The following is an 18,607-nucleotide window of genomic DNA, read 5'->3' as shown; positions in this document are numbered from 1 at the left end:
GTTTGTCAACAGTTTTAAGGCTTTTTATGCTCCTAGCTAGGTTTAGAGATCGAATAGAATGAATAAAGCCATGACTGATTCTGTGATGGATTAGATCTTGTTCACATAGAACATCATGGAAAGCCCCAGTCTTTTAAATGCATTGATCAATGTAGGAAATAGGAAAGAATGAAACGTTTAAGTGTGTACATAAATATACTGCATTTCAGGCAAAATACAACTAAACCTGTCTACCCACACTGTCTATAATGCCATACCAACAGGTGGAGCTCAAGCACTGACAAGCTACTGTGAAGCAAAATGTAATTGCTTGTTTTATTTCTTCTTTTTTTCCACAAAATGTATCAGGGGAGAGCGCGAACGCAGTCCCCCACTACCAGAAATTATGCAGTCAAGATTCCCGCATTTGGGGAATTCGCAAGGGTCAGCACAGCCTGAGTGCAATGGCTGAGCCTCACCTTGGGTGAACCACCTTCCTGATCATGGTCTCACCCCTGCCAGGTAAGTATGACTTGGAAATGCAGCTGTACAAGAACCCTTTCCCCTTGTCAGAACACAGGAAAAGGAAAACATGGGCAGAGGGGAGGGCGGGTCAGAGCCTGACAGACAGGGGGCGGGGTTGCAGGGCAATGGGCGGGCACTTGATTACAGGAAAGGGAAAATGATTGGAACACATTTTGGTCTTGCATGTCAAACTCAGCAAAGGACAAGAGTCCTTACGTGTAGCCCGCTCTAGAAGCACCCAGTGCGTATTGATTTTGCCGTCGCTGGCAAGACTCCTTCTGCCGTTTGTCAACAGTTTTAAGGCTTTTTATGCTCCTAGCTAGGTTTAGAGATCGAATAGAATGAATAAAGCCATGACTGATTCTGTGATGGATTAGATCTTGTTCACATAGAACATCATGGAAAGCCCCAGTCTTTTAAATGCATTGATCAATGTAGGAAATAGGAAAGAATGAAACGTTTAAGTGTGTACATAAATATACTGCATTTCAGGCAAAATACAACTAAACCTGTCTACCCACACTGTCTATAATGCCATACCAACAGGTGGAGCTCAAGCACTGACAAGCTACTGTGAAGCAAATTGTAATTGCTTGTTTTATTTCTTCTTTTTTTCCACAGAATGTATCAGGGGAGAGCGCGAACGCAGTCCCCTACTACCAGAAATTATGCAGTCGAGATTCCCGCATTTGGGGAATTCGCAAGGGTCAGCACAGCCTGAGTGCAATGGCTGAGCCTCACCTTGGGCGAACCACCTTCCTGATCATGGTCTCACCCCTGCCAGGTAAGTATGACTTGGAAATGCAGCTGTACAAGAACCCTTTCCCCTTGTCAGAACACAGGAAAAGGAAAACATGGGCAGAGGGGAGGGCGGGTCAGAGCCTGACAGACAGGGGGCGGGGTTGCAGGGCAATGGGCGGGCACTTGATTACAGGAAAGGGAAAATGATTGGAAAACATTTTGGTCTTGCACGTCAAACTCAGCAAAGGACAAGAGTCCTTACGTGTAGCCCGCTCTAGAAGCACCCAGTGCGTATTGATTTTGCCGTCGCTGGCAAGACTCCTTCTGCCGTTTGTCAACAGTTTTAAGGCTTTTATGCTCCTAGCTAGGTTTAGAGATCGAATAGAATGAATAAAGCCATGACTGATTCTGTGATGGATTAGATCTTGTTCACATAGAACATCATGGAAAGCCCCAGTCTTTTAAATGCATTGATCAATGTAGGAAATAGGAAAGAATGAAACGTTTAAGTGTGTACATAAATATACTGCATTTCAGGCAAAATACAACTAAACCTGTCTACCCACACTGTCTATAATGCCATACCAACAGGTGGAGCTCAAGCACTGACAAGCTACTGTGAAGCAAATTGTAATTGCTTGTTTTATTTCTTCTTTTTTTCCACAGAATGTATCAGGGGAGAGCGCGAACGCAGTCCCCCACTACCAGAAATTATGCAGTCGAGATTCCCGCATTTGGGGAATTCGCAAGGGTCAGCACAGCCTGAGTGCAATGGCTGAGCCTCACCTTGGGCGAACCACCTTCCTGATCATGGTCTCACCCCTGCCAGGTAAGTATGACTTGGAAATGCAGCTGTACAAGAACCCTTTCCCCTTGTCAGAACACAGGAAAAGGAAAACATGGGCAGAGGGGAGGGCGGGTCAGAGCCTGACAGACAGGGGGCGGGGTTGCAGGGCAATGGGCGGGCACTTGATTACAGGAAAGGGAAAATGATTGGAAAACATTTTGGTCTTGCACGTCAAACTCAGCAAAGGACAAGAGTCCTTACGTGTAGCCCGCTCGAGAAGCACCCAGTGCGTATTGATTTTGCCGTCGCTGGCAAGACTCCTTCTGCCGTTTGTCAACAGTTTTAAGGCTTTTTATGCTCCTAGCTAGGTTTAGAGATCGAATAGAATGAATAAAGCCATGACTGATTCTGTGATGGATTAGATCTTGTTCACATAGAACATCATGGAAAGCCCCAGTCTTTTAAATGCATTGATCAATGTAGGAAATAGGAAAGAATGAAACGTTTAAGTGTGTACATAAATATACTGCATTTCAGGCAAAATACAACTAAACCTGTCTACCCACACTGTCTATAATGCCATACCAACAGGTGGAGCTCAAGCACTGACAAGCTACTGTGAAGCAAATTGTAATTGCTTGTTTTATTTCTTCTTTTTTTCCACAAAATGTATCAGGGGAGAGCGCGAACGCAGTCCCCCACTACCAGAAATTATGCAGTCGAGATTCCCGCATTTGGGGAATTCGCAAGGGTCAGCACAGCCTGAGTGCAATGGCTGAGCCTCACCTTGGGCGAACCACCTTCCTGATCATGGTCTCACCCCTGCCAGGTAAGTATGACTTGGAAATGCAGCTGTACAAGAACCCTTTCCCCTTGTCAGAACACAGGAAAAGGAAAACATGGGCAGAGGGGAGGGCGGGTCAGAGCCTGACAGACAGGGGGCGGGGTTGCAGGGCAATGGGCGGGCACTTGATTACAGGAAAGGGAAAATGATTGGAAAACATTTTGGTCTTGCACGTCAAACTCAGCAAAGGACAAGAGTCCTTACGTGTAGCCCGCTCTAGAAGCACCCAGTGCGTATTGATTTTGCCGTCGCTGGCAAGACTCCTGCCGTTTGTCAACAGTTTTAAGGCTTTTTATGCTCCTAGCTAGGTTTAGAGATCGAATAGAATGAATAAAGCCATGACTGATTCTGTGATGGATTAGATCTTGTTCACATAGAACATCATGGAAAGCCCCAGTCTTTTAAATGCATTGATCAATGTAGGAAATAGGAAAGAATGAAACGTTTAAGTGTGTACATAAATATACTGCATTTCAGGCAAAATACAACTAAAGCTGTCTACCCCCACTGTCTATAATGCCATACCAACAGGTGGAGCTCAAGCACTGACAAGCTACTGTGAAGCAAGTTGTAATTGCTTGTTTTATTTCTTCTTTTTTTCCACAAAATGTATCAGGGGAGAGCGCGAACGCAGTCCCCCACTACCAGAAATTATGCTGTCGAGACTCCCGCATTTGGGGAATTCGCAAGGGTCAGCACAGCCTGAGTGCAATGGCTGAGCCTCACCTTGGGCGAACCACCTTCCTGATCATGGTCTCACCCCTGCCAGGTAAGTATGACTTGGAAATGCAGCTGTACAAGAACCCTTTCCCCTTGTCAGAACACAGGAAAAGGAAAACATGGGCAGAGGGGAGGGCGGGTCAGGGCCTGACAGACAGGGGGCGGGGTTGCAGGGCAATGGGCGGGCACTTGATTACAGGAAAGGGAAAATGATTGGAAAACATTTTGGTCTTGCACGTCAAACTCAGCAAAGGACAAGAGTCCTTACGTGTAGCCCGCTCTAGAAGCACCCAGTGCGTATTGATTTTGCCGTCGCTGGCAAGACTCCTTCTGCCGTTTGTCAACAGTTTTAAGGCTTTTTATGCTCCTAGCTAGGTTTAGAGATCGAATAGAATGAATAAAGCCATGACTGATTCTGTGATGGATTAGATCTTGTTCACGTAGAACATCATGGAAAGCCCCAGTCTTTTAAATGCATTGATCAATGTAGGAAATAGGAAAGAATGAAACGTTTAAGTGTGTACATAAATATACTGCATTTCAGGCAAAATACAACTAAAGCTGTCTACCCCCACTGTCTATAATGCCATACCAACAGGTGGAGCTCAAGCACTGACAAGCTACTGTGAAGCAAATTGTAATTGCTTGTTTTATTTCTTCTTTTTTTCCACAAAATGTATCAGGGGAGAGCGCGAACGCAGTCCCCCACTACCAGAAATTATGCAGTCGAGATTCCCGCATTTGGGGAATTCGCAAGGGTCAGCACAGCCTGAGTGCAATGGCTGAGCCTCACCTTGGGCGAATCACCTTCCTGATCATGGTCTCACCCCTGCCAGGTAAGTATGACTTGGAAATGCAGCTGTACAAGAACCCTTTCCCCTTGTCAGAACACAGGAAAAGGAAAACATGGGCAGAGGGGAGGGCGGGTCAGGGCCTGACAGACAGGGGGCGGGGTTGCAGGGCAATGGGCGGGCACTTGATTACAGGAAAGGGAAAATGATTGGAAAACATTTTGGTCTTGCACGTCAAACTCAGCAAAGGACAAGAGTCCTTACGTGTAGCCCGCTCTAGAAGCACCCAGTGCGTATTGATTTTGCCGTCGCTGGCAAGACTCCTTCTGCCGTTTGTCAACAGTTTTAAGGCTTTTTATGCTCCTAGCTAGGTTTAGAGATCGAATAGAATGAATAAAGCCATGACTGATTCTGTGATGGATTAGATCTTGTTCACATAGAACATCATGGAAAGCCCCAGTCTTTTAAATGCATTGATCAATGTAGGAAATAGGAAAGAATGAAACGTTTAAGTGTGTACATAAATATACTGCATTTCAGGCAAAATACAACTAAACCTGTCTACCCACACTGTCTATAATGCCATACCAACAGGTGGAGCTCAAGCACTGACAAGCTACTGTGAAGCAAATTGTAATTGCTTGTTTTATTTCTTCTTTTATTCCACAAAATGTATCAGGGGAGAGCGCGAACGCAGTCCCCCACTACCAGAAATTATGCAGTCGAGATTCCCGCATTTGGGGAATTCGCAAGGGTCAGCACAGCCTGAGTGCAATGGCTGAGCCTCACCTTGGGCGAACCACCTTCCTGATCATGGTCTCACCCCTGCCAGGTAAGTATGACTTGGAAATGCAGCTGTACAAGAACCCTTTCCCCTTGTCAGAACACAGGAAAAGGAAAACATGGGCAGAGGGGAGGGCGGGTCAGAGCCTGACAGACAGGGGGCGGGGTTGCAGGGCAATGGGCGGGCACTTGATTACAGGAAAGGGAAAATGATTGGAAAACATTTTGGTCTTGCACGTCAAACTCAGCAAAGGACAAGAGTCCTTACGTGTAGCCCGCTCTAGAAGCACCCAGTGCGTATTGATTTTGCCGTCGCTGGCAAGACTCCTTCTGCCGTTTGTCAACAGTTTTAAGGCTTTTTATGCTCCTAGCTAGGTTTAGAGATCGAATAGAATGAATAAAGCCATGACTGATTCTGTGATGGATTAGATCTTGTTCACATAGAACATCATGGAAAGCCCCAGTCTTTTAAATGCATTGATCAATGTAGGAAATAGGAAAGAATGAAACGTTTAAGTGTGTACATAAATATACTGCATTTCAGGCAAAATACAACTAAACCTGTCTACCCACACTGTCTATAATGCCATACCAACAGGTGGAGCTCAAGCACTGACAAGCTACTGTGAAGCAAATTGTAATTGCTTGTTTTATTTCTTCTTTTTTTCCACAAAATGTATCAGGGGAGAGCGCGAACGCAGTCCCCCACTACCAGAAATTATGCAGTCGAGATTCCCGCATTTGGGGAATTCGCAAGGGTCAGCACAGCCTGAGTGCAATGGCTGAGCCTCACCTTGGACGAACCACCTTCCTGATCATGGTCTCACCCCTGCCAGGTAAGTATGACTTGGAAATGCAGCTGTACAAGAACCCTTTCCCCTTGTCAGAACACAGGAAAAGGAAAACATGGGCAGAGGGGAGGGCGGGTCAGAGCCTGACAGACAGGGGGCGGGGTTGCAGGGCAATGGGCGGGCACTTGATTACAGGAAAGGGAAAATGATTGGAAAACATTTTGGTCTTGCACGTCAAACTCAGCAAAGGACAAGAGTCCTTACGTGTAGCCCGCTCTAGAAGCACCCAGTGCGTATTGATTTTGCCGTCGCTGGCAAGACTCCTTCTGCCGTTTGTCAACAGTTTTAAGGCTTTTTATGCTCCTAGCTAGGTTTAGAGATCGAATAGAATGAATAAAGCCATGACTGATTCTGTGATGGATTAGATCTTGTTCACATAGAACATCATGGAAAGCCCCAGTCTTTTAAATGCATTGATCAATGTAGGAAATAGGAAAGAATGAAACGTTTAAGTGTGTACATAAATATACTGCATTTCAGGCAAAATACAACTAAACCTGTCTACCCACACTGTCTATAATGCCATACCAACAGGTGGAGCTCAAGCACTGACAAGCTACTGTGAAGCAAAATGTAATTGCTTGTTTTATTTCTTCTTTTTTTCCACAAAATGTATCAGGGGAGAGCGCGAACGCAGTCCCCCACTACCAGAAATTATGCAGTCAAGATTCCCGCATTTGGGGAATTCGCAAGGGTCAGCACAGCCTGAGTGCAATGGCTGAGCCTCACCTTGGGTGAACCACCTTCCTGATCATGGTCTCACCCCTGCCAGGTAAGTATGACTTGGAAATGCAGCTGTACAAGAACCCTTTCCCCTTGTCAGAACACAGGAAAAGGAAAACATGGGCAGAGGGGAGGGCGGGTCAGAGCCTGACAGACAGGGGGCGGGGTTGCAGGGCAATGGGCGGGCACTTGATTACAGGAAAGGGAAAATGATTGGAACACATTTTGGTCTTGCATGTCAAACTCAGCAAAGGACAAGAGTCCTTACGTGTAGCCCGCTCTAGAAGCACCCAGTGCGTATTGATTTTGCCGTCGCTGGCAAGACTCCTTCTGCCGTTTGTCAACAGTTTTAAGGCTTTTTATGCTCCTAGCTAGGTTTAGAGATCGAATAGAATGAATAAAGCCATGACTGATTCTGTGATGGATTAGATCTTGTTCACATAGAACATCATGGAAAGCCCCAGTCTTTTAAATGCATTGATCAATGTAGGAAATAGGAAAGAATGAAACGTTTAAGTGTGTACATAAATATACTGCATTTCAGGCAAAATACAACTAAACCTGTCTACCCACACTGTCTATAATGCCATACCAACAGGTGGAGCTCAAGCACTGACAAGCTACTGTGAAGCAAATTGTAATTGCTTGTTTTATTTCTTCTTTTTTTCCACAGAATGTATCAGGGGAGAGCGCGAACGCAGTCCCCTACTACCAGAAATTATGCAGTCGAGATTCCCGCATTTGGGGAATTCGCAAGGGTCAGCACAGCCTGAGTGCAATGGCTGAGCCTCACCTTGGGCGAACCACCTTCCTGATCATGGTCTCACCCCTGCCAGGTAAGTATGACTTGGAAATGCAGCTGTACAAGAACCCTTTCCCCTTGTCAGAACACAGGAAAAGGAAAACATGGGCAGAGGGGAGGGCGGGTCAGAGCCTGACAGACAGGGGGCGGGGTTGCAGGGCAATGGGCGGGCACTTGATTACAGGAAAGGGAAAATGATTGGAAAACATTTTGGTCTTGCACGTCAAACTCAGCAAAGGACAAGAGTCCTTACGTGTAGCCCGCTCTAGAAGCACCCAGTGCGTATTGATTTTGCCGTCGCTGGCAAGACTCCTTCTGCCGTTTGTCAACAGTTTTAAGGCTTTTATGCTCCTAGCTAGGTTTAGAGATCGAATAGAATGAATAAAGCCATGACTGATTCTGTGATGGATTAGATCTTGTTCACATAGAACATCATGGAAAGCCCCAGTCTTTTAAATGCATTGATCAATGTAGGAAATAGGAAAGAATGAAACGTTTAAGTGTGTACATAAATATACTGCATTTCAGGCAAAATACAACTAAACCTGTCTACCCACACTGTCTATAATGCCATACCAACAGGTGGAGCTCAAGCACTGACAAGCTACTGTGAAGCAAATTGTAATTGCTTGTTTTATTTCTTCTTTTTTTCCACAGAATGTATCAGGGGAGAGCGCGAACGCAGTCCCCCACTACCAGAAATTATGCAGTCGAGATTCCCGCATTTGGGGAATTCGCAAGGGTCAGCACAGCCTGAGTGCAATGGCTGAGCCTCACCTTGGGCGAACCACCTTCCTGATCATGGTCTCACCCCTGCCAGGTAAGTATGACTTGGAAATGCAGCTGTACAAGAACCCTTTCCCCTTGTCAGAACACAGGAAAAGGAAAACATGGGCAGAGGGGAGGGCGGGTCAGAGCCTGACAGACAGGGGGCGGGGTTGCAGGGCAATGGGCGGGCACTTGATTACAGGAAAGGGAAAATGATTGGAAAACATTTTGGTCTTGCACGTCAAACTCAGCAAAGGACAAGAGTCCTTACGTGTAGCCCGCTCGAGAAGCACCCAGTGCGTATTGATTTTGCCGTCGCTGGCAAGACTCCTTCTGCCGTTTGTCAACAGTTTTAAGGCTTTTTATGCTCCTAGCTAGGTTTAGAGATCGAATAGAATGAATAAAGCCATGACTGATTCTGTGATGGATTAGATCTTGTTCACATAGAACATCATGGAAAGCCCCAGTCTTTTAAATGCATTGATCAATGTAGGAAATAGGAAAGAATGAAACGTTTAAGTGTGTACATAAATATACTGCATTTCAGGCAAAATACAACTAAACCTGTCTACCCACACTGTCTATAATGCCATACCAACAGGTGGAGCTCAAGCACTGACAAGCTACTGTGAAGCAAATTGTAATTGCTTGTTTTATTTCTTCTTTTTTTCCACAAAATGTATCAGGGGAGAGCGCGAACGCAGTCCCCCACTACCAGAAATTATGCAGTCGAGATTCCCGCATTTGGGGAATTCGCAAGGGTCAGCACAGCCTGAGTGCAATGGCTGAGCCTCACCTTGGGCGAACCACCTTCCTGATCATGGTCTCACCCCTGCCAGGTAAGTATGACTTGGAAATGCAGCTGTACAAGAACCCTTTCCCCTTGTCAGAACACAGGAAAAGGAAAACATGGGCAGAGGGGAGGGCGGGTCAGAGCCTGACAGACAGGGGGCGGGGTTGCAAGGCAATGGGCGGGCACTTGATTACAGGAAAGGGAAAATGATTGGAACACATTTTGGTCTTGCACGTCAAACTCAGCAAAGGACAAGAGTCCTTACGTGTAGCCCGCTCTAGAAGCACCCAGTGCGTATTGATTTTGCCGTCGCTGGCAAGACTCCTTCTGCCGTTTGTCAACAGTTTTAAGGCTTTTTATGCTCCTAGCTAGGTTTAGAGATCGAATAGAATGAATAAAGCCATGACTGATTCTGTGATGGATTAGATCTTGTTCACATAGAACATCATGGAAAGCCCCAGTCTTTTAAATGCATTGATCAATGTAGGAAATAGGAAAGAATGAAACGTTTAAGTGTGTACATAAATATACTGCATTTCAGGCAAAATACAACTAAAGCTGTCTACCCCCACTGTCTATAATGCCATACCAACAGGTGGAGCTCAAGCACTGACAAGCTACTGTGAAGCAAGTTGTAATTGCTTGTTTTATTTCTTCTTTTTTTCCACAAAATGTATCAGGGGAGAGCGCGAACGCAGTCCCCCACTACCAGAAATTATGCAGTCGAGATTCCCGCATTTGGGGAATTCGCAAGGGTCAGCACAGCCTGAGTGCAATGGCTGAGCCTCACCTTGGGCGAACCACCTTCCTGATCATGGTCTCACCCCTGCCAGGTAAGTATGACTTGGAAATGCAGCTGTACAAGAACCCTTTCCCCTTGTCAGAACACAGGAAAAGGAAAACATGGGCAGAGGGGAGGGCGGGTCAGAGCCTGACAGACAGGGGGCGGGGTTGCAGGGCAATGGGCGGGCACTTGATTACAGGAAAGGGAAAATGATTGGAAAACATTTTGGTCTTGCACGTCAAACTCAGCAAAGGACAAGAGTCCTTACGTGTAGCCCGCTCTAGAAGCACCCAGTGCGTATTGATTTTGCCGTCGCTGGCAAGACTCCTGCCGTTTGTCAACAGTTTTAAGGCTTTTTATGCTCCTAGCTAGGTTTAGAGATCGAATAGAATGAATAAAGCCATGACTGATTCTGTGATGGATTAGATCTTGTTCACATAGAACATCATGGAAAGCCCCAGTCTTTTAAATGCATTGATCAATGTAGGAAATAGGAAAGAATGAAACGTTTAAGTGTGTACATAAATATACTGCATTTCAGGCAAAATACAACTAAAGCTGTCTACCCCCACTGTCTATAATGCCATACCAACAGGTGGAGCTCAAGCACTGACAAGCTACTGTGAAGCAAGTTGTAATTGCTTGTTTTATTTCTTCTTTTTTTCCACAAAATGTATCAGGGGAGAGCGCGAACGCAGTCCCCCACTACCAGAAATTATGCAGTCGAGACTCCCGCATTTGGGGAATTCGCAAGTGTCAGCACAGCCTGAGTGCAATGGCTGAGCCTCACCTTGGGCGAACCACCTTCCTGATCATGGTCTCACCCCTGCCAGGTAAGTATGACTTGGAAATGCAGCTGTACAAGAACCCTTTCCCCTTGTCAGAACACAGGAAAAGGAAAACATGGGCAGAGGGGAGGGCGGGTCAGGGCCTGACAGACAGGGGGCGGGGTTGCAGGGCAATGGGCGGGCACTTGATTACAGGAAAGGGAAAATGATTGGAAAACATTTTGGTCTTGCACGTCAAACTCAGCAAAGGACAAGAGTCCTTACGTGTAGCCCGCTCTAGAAGCACCCAGTGCGTATTGATTTTGCCGTCGCTGGCAAGACTCCTTCTGCCGTTTGTCAACAGTTTTAAGGCTTTTTATGCTCCTAGCTAGGTTTAGAGATCGAATAGAATGAATAAAGCCATGACTGATTCTGTGATGGATTAGATCTTGTTCACATAGAACATCATGGAAAGCCCCAGTCTTTTAAATGCATTGATCAATGTAGGAAATAGGAAAGAATGAAACGTTTAAGTGTGTACATAAATATACTGCATTTCAGGCAAAATACAACTAAAGCTGTCTACCCCCACTGTCTATAATGCCATACCAACAGGTGGAGCTCAAGCACTGACAAGCTACTGTGAAGCAAATTGTAATTGCTTGTTTTATTTCTTCTTTTTTTCCACAAAATGTATCAGGGGAGAGCGCGAACGCAGTCCCCCACTACCAGAAATTATGCAGTCGAGATTCCCGCATTTGGGGAATTCGCAAGGGTCAGCACAGCCTGAGTGCAATGGCTGAGCCTCACCTTGGGCGAATCACCTTCCTGATCATGGTCTCACCCCTGCCAGGTAAGTATGACTTGGAAATGCAGCTGTACAAGAACCCTTTCCCCTTGTCAGAACACAGGAAAAGGAAAACATGGGCAGAGGGGAGGGCGGGTCAGGGCCTGACAGACAGGGGGCGGGGTTGCAGGGCAATGGGCGGGCACTTGATTACAGGAAAGGGAAAATGATTGGAAAACATTTTGGTCTTGCACGTCAAACTCAGCAAAGGACAAGAGTCCTTACGTGTAGCCCGCTCTAGAAGCACCCAGTGCGTATTGATTTTGCCGTCGCTGGCAAGACTCCTTCTGCCGTTTGTCAACAGTTTTAAGGCTTTTTATGCTCCTAGCTAGGTTTAGAGATCGAATAGAATGAATAAAGCCATGACTGATTCTGTGATGGATTAGATCTTGTTCACATAGAACATCATGGAAAGCCCCAGTCTTTTAAATGCATTGATCAATGTAGGAAATAGGAAAGAATGAAACGTTTAAGTGTGTACATAAATATACTGCATTTCAGGCAAAATACAACTAAACCTGTCTACCCCCACTGTCTATAATGCCATACCAACAGGTGGAGCTCAAGCACTGACAAGCTACTGTGAAGCAAATTGTAATTGCTTGTTTTATTTCTTCTTTTTTTCCACAAAATGTATCAGGGGAGAGCGCGAACGCAGTCCCCCACTACCAGAAATTATGCAGTCGAGATTCCCGCATTTGGGGAATTCGCAAGGGTCAGCACAGCCTGAGTGCAATGGCTGAGCCTCACCTTGGGCGAACCACCTTCCTGATCATGGTCTCACCCCTGCCAGGTAAGTATGACTTGGAAATGCAGCTGTACAAGAACCCTTTCCCCTTGTCAGAACACAGGAAAAGGAAAACATGGGCAGAGGGGAGGGCGGGTCAGAGCCTGACAGACAGGGGGCGGGGTTGCAGGGCAATGGGCGGGCACTTGATTACAGGAAAGGGAAAATGATTGGAAAACATTTTGGTCTTGCACGTCAAACTCAGCAAAGGACAAGAGTCCTTACGTGTAGCCCGCTCTAGAAGCACCCAGTGCGTATTGATTTTGCCGTCGCTGGCAAGACTCCTTCTGCCGTTTGTCAACAGTTTTAAGGCTTTTTATGCTCCTAGCTAGGTTTAGAGATCGAATAGAATGAATAAAGCCATGACTGATTCTGTGATGGATTAGATCTTGTTCACATAGAACATCATGGAAAGCCCCAGTCTTTTAAATGCATTGATCAATGTAGGAAATAGGAAAGAATGAAACGTTTAAGTGTGTACATAAATATACTGCATTTCAGGCAAAATACAACTAAACCTGTCTACCCACACTGTCTATAATGCCATACCAACAGGTGGAGCTCAAGCACTGACAAGCTACTGTGAAGCAAATTGTAATTGCTTGTTTTATTTCTTCTTTTTTTCCACAGAATGTATCAGGGGAGAGCGCGAACGCAGTCCCCCACTACCAGAAATTATGCAGTCGAGATTCCCGCATTTGGGGAATTCGCAAGGGTCAGCACAGCCTGAGTGCAATGGCTGAGCCTCACCTTGGGCGAACCACCTTCCTGATCATGGTCTCACCCCTGCCAGGTAAGTATGACTTGGAAATGCAGCTGTACAAGAACCCTTTCCCCTTGTCAGAACACAGGAAAAGGAAAACATGGGCAGAGGGGAGGGCGGGTCAGAGCCTGACAGACAGGGGGCGGGGTTGCAGGGCAATGGGCGGGCACTTGATTACAGGAAAGGGAAAATGATTGGAAAACATTTTGGTCTTGCACGTCAAACTCAGCAAAGGACAAGAGTCCTTACGTGTAGCCCGCTCTAGAAGCACCCAGTGCGTATTGATTTTGCCGTCGCTGGCAAGACTCCTTCTGCCGTTTGTCAACAGTTTTAAGGCTTTTTATGCTCCTAGCTAGGTTTAGAGATCGAATAGAATGAATAAAGCCATGACTGATTCTGTGATGGATTAGATCTTGTTCACATAGAACATCATGGAAAGCCCCAGTCTTTTAAATGCATTGATCAATGTAGGAAATAGGAAAGAATGAAACGTTTAAGTGTGTACATAAATATACTGCATTTCAGGCAAAATACAACTAAACCTGTCTACCCACACTGTCTATAATGCCATACCAACAGGTGGAGCTCAAGCAATGACAAGCTACTGTGAAGCAAATTGTAATTGCTTGTTTTATTTCTTCTTTTTTTCCACAGAATGTATCAGGGGAGAGCGCGAACGCAGTCCCCCACTACCAGAAATTATGCAGTCGAGATTCCTGCATTTGGGGAATTCGCAAGGGTCAGCACAGCCTGAGTGCAATGGCTGAGCCTCACCTTGGGCGAACCACCTTCCTGATCATGGTCTCACCCCTGCCAGGTAAGTATGACTTGGAAATGCAGCTGTACAAGAACCCTTTCCCCTTGTCAGAACACAGGAAAAGGAAAACATGGGCAGAGGGGAGGGCGGGTCAGAGCCTGACAGACAGGGGGCGGGGTTGCAGGGCAATGGGCGGGCACTTGATTACAGGAAAGGGAAAATGATTGGAAAACATTTTGGTCTTGCACGTCAAACTCAGCAAAGGACAAGAGTCCTTACGTGTAGCCCGCTCTAGAAGCACCCAGTGCGTATTGATTTTGCCGTCGCTGGCAAGACTCCTTCTGCCGTTTGTCAACAGTTTTAAGGCTTTTTATGCTCCTAGCTAGGTTTAGAGATCGAATAGAATGAATAAAGCCATGACTGATTCTGTGATGGATTAGATCTTGTTCACATAGAACATCATGGAAAGCCCCAGTCTTTTAAATGCATTGATCAATGTAGGAAATAGGAAAGAATGAAACGTTTAAGTGTGTACATAAATATACTGCATTTCAGGCAAAATACAACTAAACCTGTCTACCCACACTGTCTATAATGCCATACCAACAGGTGGAGCTCAAGCACTGACAAGCTACTGTGAAGCAAATTGTAATTGCTTGTTTTATTTCTTCTTTTTTCCACAAAATGTATCAGGGGAGAGCGCGAACGCAGTCCCCCACTACCAGAAATTATGCAGTCGAGATTCCCGCATTTGGGGAATTCGCAAGGGTCAGCACAGCCTGAGTGCAATGGCTGAGCCTCACCTTGGACGAACCACCTTCCTGATCATGGTCTCACCCCTGCCAGGTAAGTATGACTTGGAAATGCAGCTGTACAAGAACCCTTTCCCCTTGTCAGAACACAGGAAAAGGAAAACATGGGCAGAGGGGAGGGCGGGTCAGAGCCTGACAGACAGGGGGCGGGGTTGCAGGGCAATGGGCGGGCACTTGATTACAGGAAAGGGAAAATGATTGGAAAACATTTTGGTCTTGCACGTCAAACTCAGCAAAGGACAAGAGTCCTTACGTGTAGCCCGCTCTAGAAGCACCCAGTGCGTATTGATTTTGCCGTCGCTGGCAAGACTCCTTCTGCCGTTTGTCAACAGTTTTAAGGCTTTTTATGCTCCTAGCTAGGTTTAGAGATCGAATAGAATGAATAAAGCCATGACTGATTCTGTGATGGATTAGATCTTGTTCACATAGAACATCATGGAAAGCCCCAGTCTTTTAAATGCATTGATCAATGTAGGAAATAGGAAAGAATGAAACGTTTAAGTGTGTACATAAATATACTGCATTTCAGGCAAAATACAACTAAACCTGTCTACCCACACTGTCTATAATGCCATACCAACAGGTGGAGCTCAAGCACTGACAAGCTACTGTGAAGCAAGTTGTAATTGCTTGTTTTATTTCTTCTTTTTTTCCACAAAATGTATCAGGGGAGAGCATGAACGCAGTCCCCCACTACCAGAAATTATGCAGTCGAGATTCCCGCATTTGGGGAATTCGCAAGGGTCAGCACAGCCTGAGTGCAATGGCTGAGCCTCACCTTGGGCGAACCACCTTCCTGATCATGGTCTCACCCCTGCCAGGTAAGTATGACTTGGAAATGCAGCTGTACAAGAACCCTTTCCCCTTGTCAGAACACAGGAAAAGGAAAACATGGGCAGAGGGGAGGGCGGGTCAGGGCCTGACAGACAGGGGGCGGGGTTGCAGGGCAATGGGCGGGCACTTGATTACAGGAAAGGGAAAATGATTGGAAAACATTTTGGTCTTGCACGTCAAACTCAGCAAAGGACAAGAGTCCTTACGTGTAGCCCGCTCTAGAAGCACCCAGTGCGTATTGATTTTGCCGTCGCTGGCAAGACTCCTTCTGCCGTTTGTCAACAGTTTTAAGGCTTTTTATGCTCCTAGCTAGGTTTAGAGATCGAATAGAATGAATAAAGCCATGACTGATTCTGTGATGGATTAGATCTTGTTCACATAGAACATCATGGAAAGCCCCAGTCTTTTAAATGCATTGATCAATGTAGGAAATAGGAAAGAATGAAACGTTTAAGTGTGTACATAAATATACTGCATTTCAGGCAAAATACAACTAAACCTGTCTACCCACACTGTCTATAATGCCATACCAACAGGTGGAGCTCAAGCACTGACAAGCTACTGTGAAGCAAATTGTAATTGCTTGTTTTATTTCTTCTTTTATTCCACAAAATGTATCAGGGGAGAGCGCGAACGCAGTCCCCCACTACCAGAAATTATGCAGTCGAGATTCCCGCATTTGGGGAATTCGCAAGGGTCAGCACAGCCTGAGTGCAATGGCTGAGCCTCACCTTGGGCGAACCACCTTCCTGATCATGGTCTCACCCCTGCCAGGTAAGTATGACTTGGAAATGCAGCTGTACAAGAACCCTTTCCCCTTGTCAGAACACAGGAAAAGGAAAACATGGGCAGAGGGGAGGGCGGGTCAGAGCCTGACAGACAGGGGGCGGGGTTGCAAGGCAATGGGCGGGCACTTGATTACAGGAAAGGGAAAATGATTGGAACACATTTTGGTCTTGCATGTCAAACTCAGCAAAGGACAAGAGTCCTTACGTGTAGCCCGCTCTAGAAGCACCCAGTGCGTATTGATTTTGCCGTCGCTGGCAAGACTCCTTCTGCCGTTTGTCAACAGTTTTAAGGCTTTTTATGCTCCTAGCTAGGTTTAGAGATCGAATAGAATGAATAAAGCCATGACTGATTCTGTGATGGATTAGATCTTGTTCACATAGAACATCATGGAAAGCCCCAGTCTTTTAAATGCATTGATCAATGTAGGAAATAGGAAAGAATGAAACGTTTAAGTGTGTACATAAATATACTGCATTTCAGGCAAAATACAACTAAACCTGTCTACCCACACTGTCTATAATGCCATACCAACAGGTGGAGCTCAAGCACTGACAAGCTACTGTGAAGCAAATTGTAATTGCTTGTTTTATTTCTTCTTTTTGTCCACAGAATGTATCAGGGGAGAGCGCGAACGCAGTCCCCCACTACCAGAAATTATGCAGTCGAGATTCCCGCATTTGGGGAATTCGCAAGGGTCAGCACAGCCTGAGTGCAATGGCTGAGCCTCACCTTGGGCGAACCACCTTCCTGATCATGGTCTCACCCCTGCCAGGTAAGTATGACTTGGAAATGCAGCTGTACAAGAACCCTTTCCCCTTGTCAGAACACAGGAAAAGGAAAACATGGGCAGAGGGGAGGGCGGGTCAGAGCCTGACAGACAGGGGGCGGGGTTGCAGGGCAATGGGCGGGCACTTGATTACAGGAAAGGGAAAATGATTGGAAAACATTTTGGTCTTGCACGTCAAACTCAGCAAAGGACAAGAGTCCTTACGTGTAGCCCGCTCTAGAAGCACCCAGTGCGTATTGATTTTGCCGTCGCTGGCAAGACTCCTTCTGCCGTTTGTCAACAGTTTTAAGGCTTTTTATGCTCCTAGCTAGGTTTAGAGATCGAATAGAATGAATAAAGCCATGACTGATTCTGTGATGGATTAGATCTTGTTCACATAGAACATCATGGAAAGCCCCAGTCTTTTAAATGCATTGATCAATGTAGGAAATAGGAAAGAATGAAACGTTTAAGTGTGTACATAAATATACTGCATTTCAGGCAAAATACAACTAAACCTGTCTACCCACACTGTCTATAATGCCATACCAACAGGTGGAGCTCAAGCACTGACAAGCTACTGTGAAGCAAATTGTAATTGCTTGTTTTATTTCTTCTTTTTTTCCACAGAATGTATCAGGGGAGAGCGCGAACGCAGTCCCCCACTACCAGAAATTATGCAGTCGAGATTCCCGCATTTGGGGAATTCGCAAGGGTCAGCACAGCCTGAGTGCAATGGCTGAGCCTCACCTTGGGCGAACCACCTTCCTGATCATGGTCTCACCCCTGCCAGGTAAGTATGACTTGGAAATGCAGCTGTACAAGAACCCTTTCCCCTTGTCAGAACACAGGAAAAGGAAAACATGGGCAGAGGGGAGGGCGGGTCAGAGCCTGACAGACAGGGGGCGGGGTTGCAGGGCAATGGGCGGGCACTTGATTACAGGAAAGGGAAAATGATTGGAAAACATTTTGGTCTTGCACGTCAAACTCAGCAAAGGACAAGAGTCCTTACGTGTAGCCCGCTCTAGAAGCACCCAGTGCGTATTGATTTTGCCGTCGCTGGCAAGACTCCTTCTGCCGTTTGTCAACAGTTTTAAGGCTTTTTATGCTCCTAGCTAGGTTTAGAGATCGAATAGAATGAATAAAGCCATGACTGATTCTGTGATGGATTAGATCTTGTTCACATAGAACATCATGGAAAGCCCCAGTCTTTTAAATGCATTGATCAATGTAGGAAATAGGAAAGAATGAAACGTTTAAGTGTGTACATAAATATACTGCATTTCAGGCAAAATACAACTAAACTTGTCTACCCCCACTGTCTATAATGCCATACCAACAGGTGGAGCTCAAGCACTGACAAGCTACTGTGAAGCAAATTGTAATTGCTTGTTTTATTTCTTCTTTTTTTCCACAAAATGTATCAGGGGAGAGCGCGAACGCAGTCCCCCACTACCAGAAATTATGCAGTCGGGATTCCCGCATTTGGGGAATTCGCAAGGGTCAGCACAGCCTGAGTGCAATGGCTGAGCCTCACCTTGGGCGAACCACCTTCCTGATCATGGTCTCACCCCTGCCAGGTAAGTATGACTTG

The 18,607-nt window shown here is 46.0% G+C and overlaps 24 non-coding genes across 24 annotated transcripts; all 24 read right to left on the bottom strand.

Moving 5' to 3' along the window:
- Positions 1 to 345: 345 nt before the first annotated feature.
- LOC143486369 (U1 spliceosomal RNA) lies at positions 346 to 509 on the bottom strand. The gene has a single exon (XR_013123360.1). It is a non-coding gene; the product is annotated as a U1 spliceosomal RNA (small nuclear RNA).
- A 623-nt stretch (positions 510 to 1,132) lies between these two features.
- On the bottom strand, positions 1,133 to 1,296 carry LOC143486299 (U1 spliceosomal RNA). Its single transcript, XR_013123291.1, has one exon. It is a non-coding gene; the product is annotated as a U1 spliceosomal RNA (small nuclear RNA).
- Positions 1,297 to 1,918: 622 nt separating this feature from the next.
- LOC143486182 (U1 spliceosomal RNA) lies at positions 1,919 to 2,082 on the bottom strand. Its single transcript, XR_013123179.1, has one exon. It is a non-coding gene; the product is annotated as a U1 spliceosomal RNA (small nuclear RNA).
- A 623-nt stretch (positions 2,083 to 2,705) lies between these two features.
- Positions 2,706 to 2,869, bottom strand: LOC143486181 (U1 spliceosomal RNA). The gene has a single exon (XR_013123178.1). It is a non-coding gene; the product is annotated as a U1 spliceosomal RNA (small nuclear RNA).
- A 620-nt stretch (positions 2,870 to 3,489) lies between these two features.
- LOC143486440 (U1 spliceosomal RNA) lies at positions 3,490 to 3,653 on the bottom strand. The gene has a single exon (XR_013123429.1). It is a non-coding gene; the product is annotated as a U1 spliceosomal RNA (small nuclear RNA).
- A 623-nt stretch (positions 3,654 to 4,276) lies between these two features.
- On the bottom strand, positions 4,277 to 4,440 carry LOC143486392 (U1 spliceosomal RNA). The gene has a single exon (XR_013123382.1). It is a non-coding gene; the product is annotated as a U1 spliceosomal RNA (small nuclear RNA).
- Positions 4,441 to 5,063: 623 nt separating this feature from the next.
- On the bottom strand, positions 5,064 to 5,227 carry LOC143486177 (U1 spliceosomal RNA). Its single transcript, XR_013123174.1, has one exon. It is a non-coding gene; the product is annotated as a U1 spliceosomal RNA (small nuclear RNA).
- A 623-nt stretch (positions 5,228 to 5,850) lies between these two features.
- On the bottom strand, positions 5,851 to 6,014 carry LOC143486379 (U1 spliceosomal RNA). The gene has a single exon (XR_013123370.1). It is a non-coding gene; the product is annotated as a U1 spliceosomal RNA (small nuclear RNA).
- A 623-nt stretch (positions 6,015 to 6,637) lies between these two features.
- Positions 6,638 to 6,801, bottom strand: LOC143486368 (U1 spliceosomal RNA). Its single transcript, XR_013123359.1, has one exon. It is a non-coding gene; the product is annotated as a U1 spliceosomal RNA (small nuclear RNA).
- A 623-nt stretch (positions 6,802 to 7,424) lies between these two features.
- On the bottom strand, positions 7,425 to 7,588 carry LOC143486286 (U1 spliceosomal RNA). Its single transcript, XR_013123279.1, has one exon. It is a non-coding gene; the product is annotated as a U1 spliceosomal RNA (small nuclear RNA).
- A 622-nt stretch (positions 7,589 to 8,210) lies between these two features.
- On the bottom strand, positions 8,211 to 8,374 carry LOC143486166 (U1 spliceosomal RNA). The gene has a single exon (XR_013123163.1). It is a non-coding gene; the product is annotated as a U1 spliceosomal RNA (small nuclear RNA).
- A 623-nt stretch (positions 8,375 to 8,997) lies between these two features.
- Positions 8,998 to 9,161, bottom strand: LOC143486154 (U1 spliceosomal RNA). Its single transcript, XR_013123152.1, has one exon. It is a non-coding gene; the product is annotated as a U1 spliceosomal RNA (small nuclear RNA).
- Positions 9,162 to 9,784: 623 nt separating this feature from the next.
- On the bottom strand, positions 9,785 to 9,948 carry LOC143486694 (U1 spliceosomal RNA). The gene has a single exon (XR_013123625.1). It is a non-coding gene; the product is annotated as a U1 spliceosomal RNA (small nuclear RNA).
- A 620-nt stretch (positions 9,949 to 10,568) lies between these two features.
- Positions 10,569 to 10,732, bottom strand: LOC143486472 (U1 spliceosomal RNA). Its single transcript, XR_013123459.1, has one exon. It is a non-coding gene; the product is annotated as a U1 spliceosomal RNA (small nuclear RNA).
- Positions 10,733 to 11,355: 623 nt separating this feature from the next.
- Positions 11,356 to 11,519, bottom strand: LOC143486391 (U1 spliceosomal RNA). The gene has a single exon (XR_013123381.1). It is a non-coding gene; the product is annotated as a U1 spliceosomal RNA (small nuclear RNA).
- A 623-nt stretch (positions 11,520 to 12,142) lies between these two features.
- LOC143486682 (U1 spliceosomal RNA) lies at positions 12,143 to 12,306 on the bottom strand. The gene has a single exon (XR_013123614.1). It is a non-coding gene; the product is annotated as a U1 spliceosomal RNA (small nuclear RNA).
- A 623-nt stretch (positions 12,307 to 12,929) lies between these two features.
- LOC143486671 (U1 spliceosomal RNA) lies at positions 12,930 to 13,093 on the bottom strand. Its single transcript, XR_013123603.1, has one exon. It is a non-coding gene; the product is annotated as a U1 spliceosomal RNA (small nuclear RNA).
- A 623-nt stretch (positions 13,094 to 13,716) lies between these two features.
- LOC143486443 (U1 spliceosomal RNA) lies at positions 13,717 to 13,880 on the bottom strand. Its single transcript, XR_013123431.1, has one exon. It is a non-coding gene; the product is annotated as a U1 spliceosomal RNA (small nuclear RNA).
- Positions 13,881 to 14,502: 622 nt separating this feature from the next.
- LOC143486378 (U1 spliceosomal RNA) lies at positions 14,503 to 14,666 on the bottom strand. The gene has a single exon (XR_013123369.1). It is a non-coding gene; the product is annotated as a U1 spliceosomal RNA (small nuclear RNA).
- Positions 14,667 to 15,289: 623 nt separating this feature from the next.
- Positions 15,290 to 15,453, bottom strand: LOC143486451 (U1 spliceosomal RNA). Its single transcript, XR_013123439.1, has one exon. It is a non-coding gene; the product is annotated as a U1 spliceosomal RNA (small nuclear RNA).
- A 623-nt stretch (positions 15,454 to 16,076) lies between these two features.
- On the bottom strand, positions 16,077 to 16,240 carry LOC143486659 (U1 spliceosomal RNA). The gene has a single exon (XR_013123592.1). It is a non-coding gene; the product is annotated as a U1 spliceosomal RNA (small nuclear RNA).
- Positions 16,241 to 16,863: 623 nt separating this feature from the next.
- Positions 16,864 to 17,027, bottom strand: LOC143486647 (U1 spliceosomal RNA). The gene has a single exon (XR_013123581.1). It is a non-coding gene; the product is annotated as a U1 spliceosomal RNA (small nuclear RNA).
- Positions 17,028 to 17,650: 623 nt separating this feature from the next.
- LOC143486635 (U1 spliceosomal RNA) lies at positions 17,651 to 17,814 on the bottom strand. Its single transcript, XR_013123569.1, has one exon. It is a non-coding gene; the product is annotated as a U1 spliceosomal RNA (small nuclear RNA).
- A 623-nt stretch (positions 17,815 to 18,437) lies between these two features.
- Positions 18,438 to 18,601, bottom strand: LOC143486427 (U1 spliceosomal RNA). Its single transcript, XR_013123416.1, has one exon. It is a non-coding gene; the product is annotated as a U1 spliceosomal RNA (small nuclear RNA).
- Between the last annotated feature and the right edge of the window lie 6 nt (positions 18,602 to 18,607).

Source organism: Brachyhypopomus gauderio, unplaced genomic scaffold (assembly GCF_052324685.1).
Source record: "Brachyhypopomus gauderio isolate BG-103 unplaced genomic scaffold, BGAUD_0.2 sc44, whole genome shotgun sequence".
NCBI lineage: Eukaryota > Metazoa > Chordata > Actinopteri > Gymnotiformes > Hypopomidae > Brachyhypopomus > Brachyhypopomus gauderio.
This window is presented reverse-complemented; position numbering and strand designations above follow the sequence as displayed.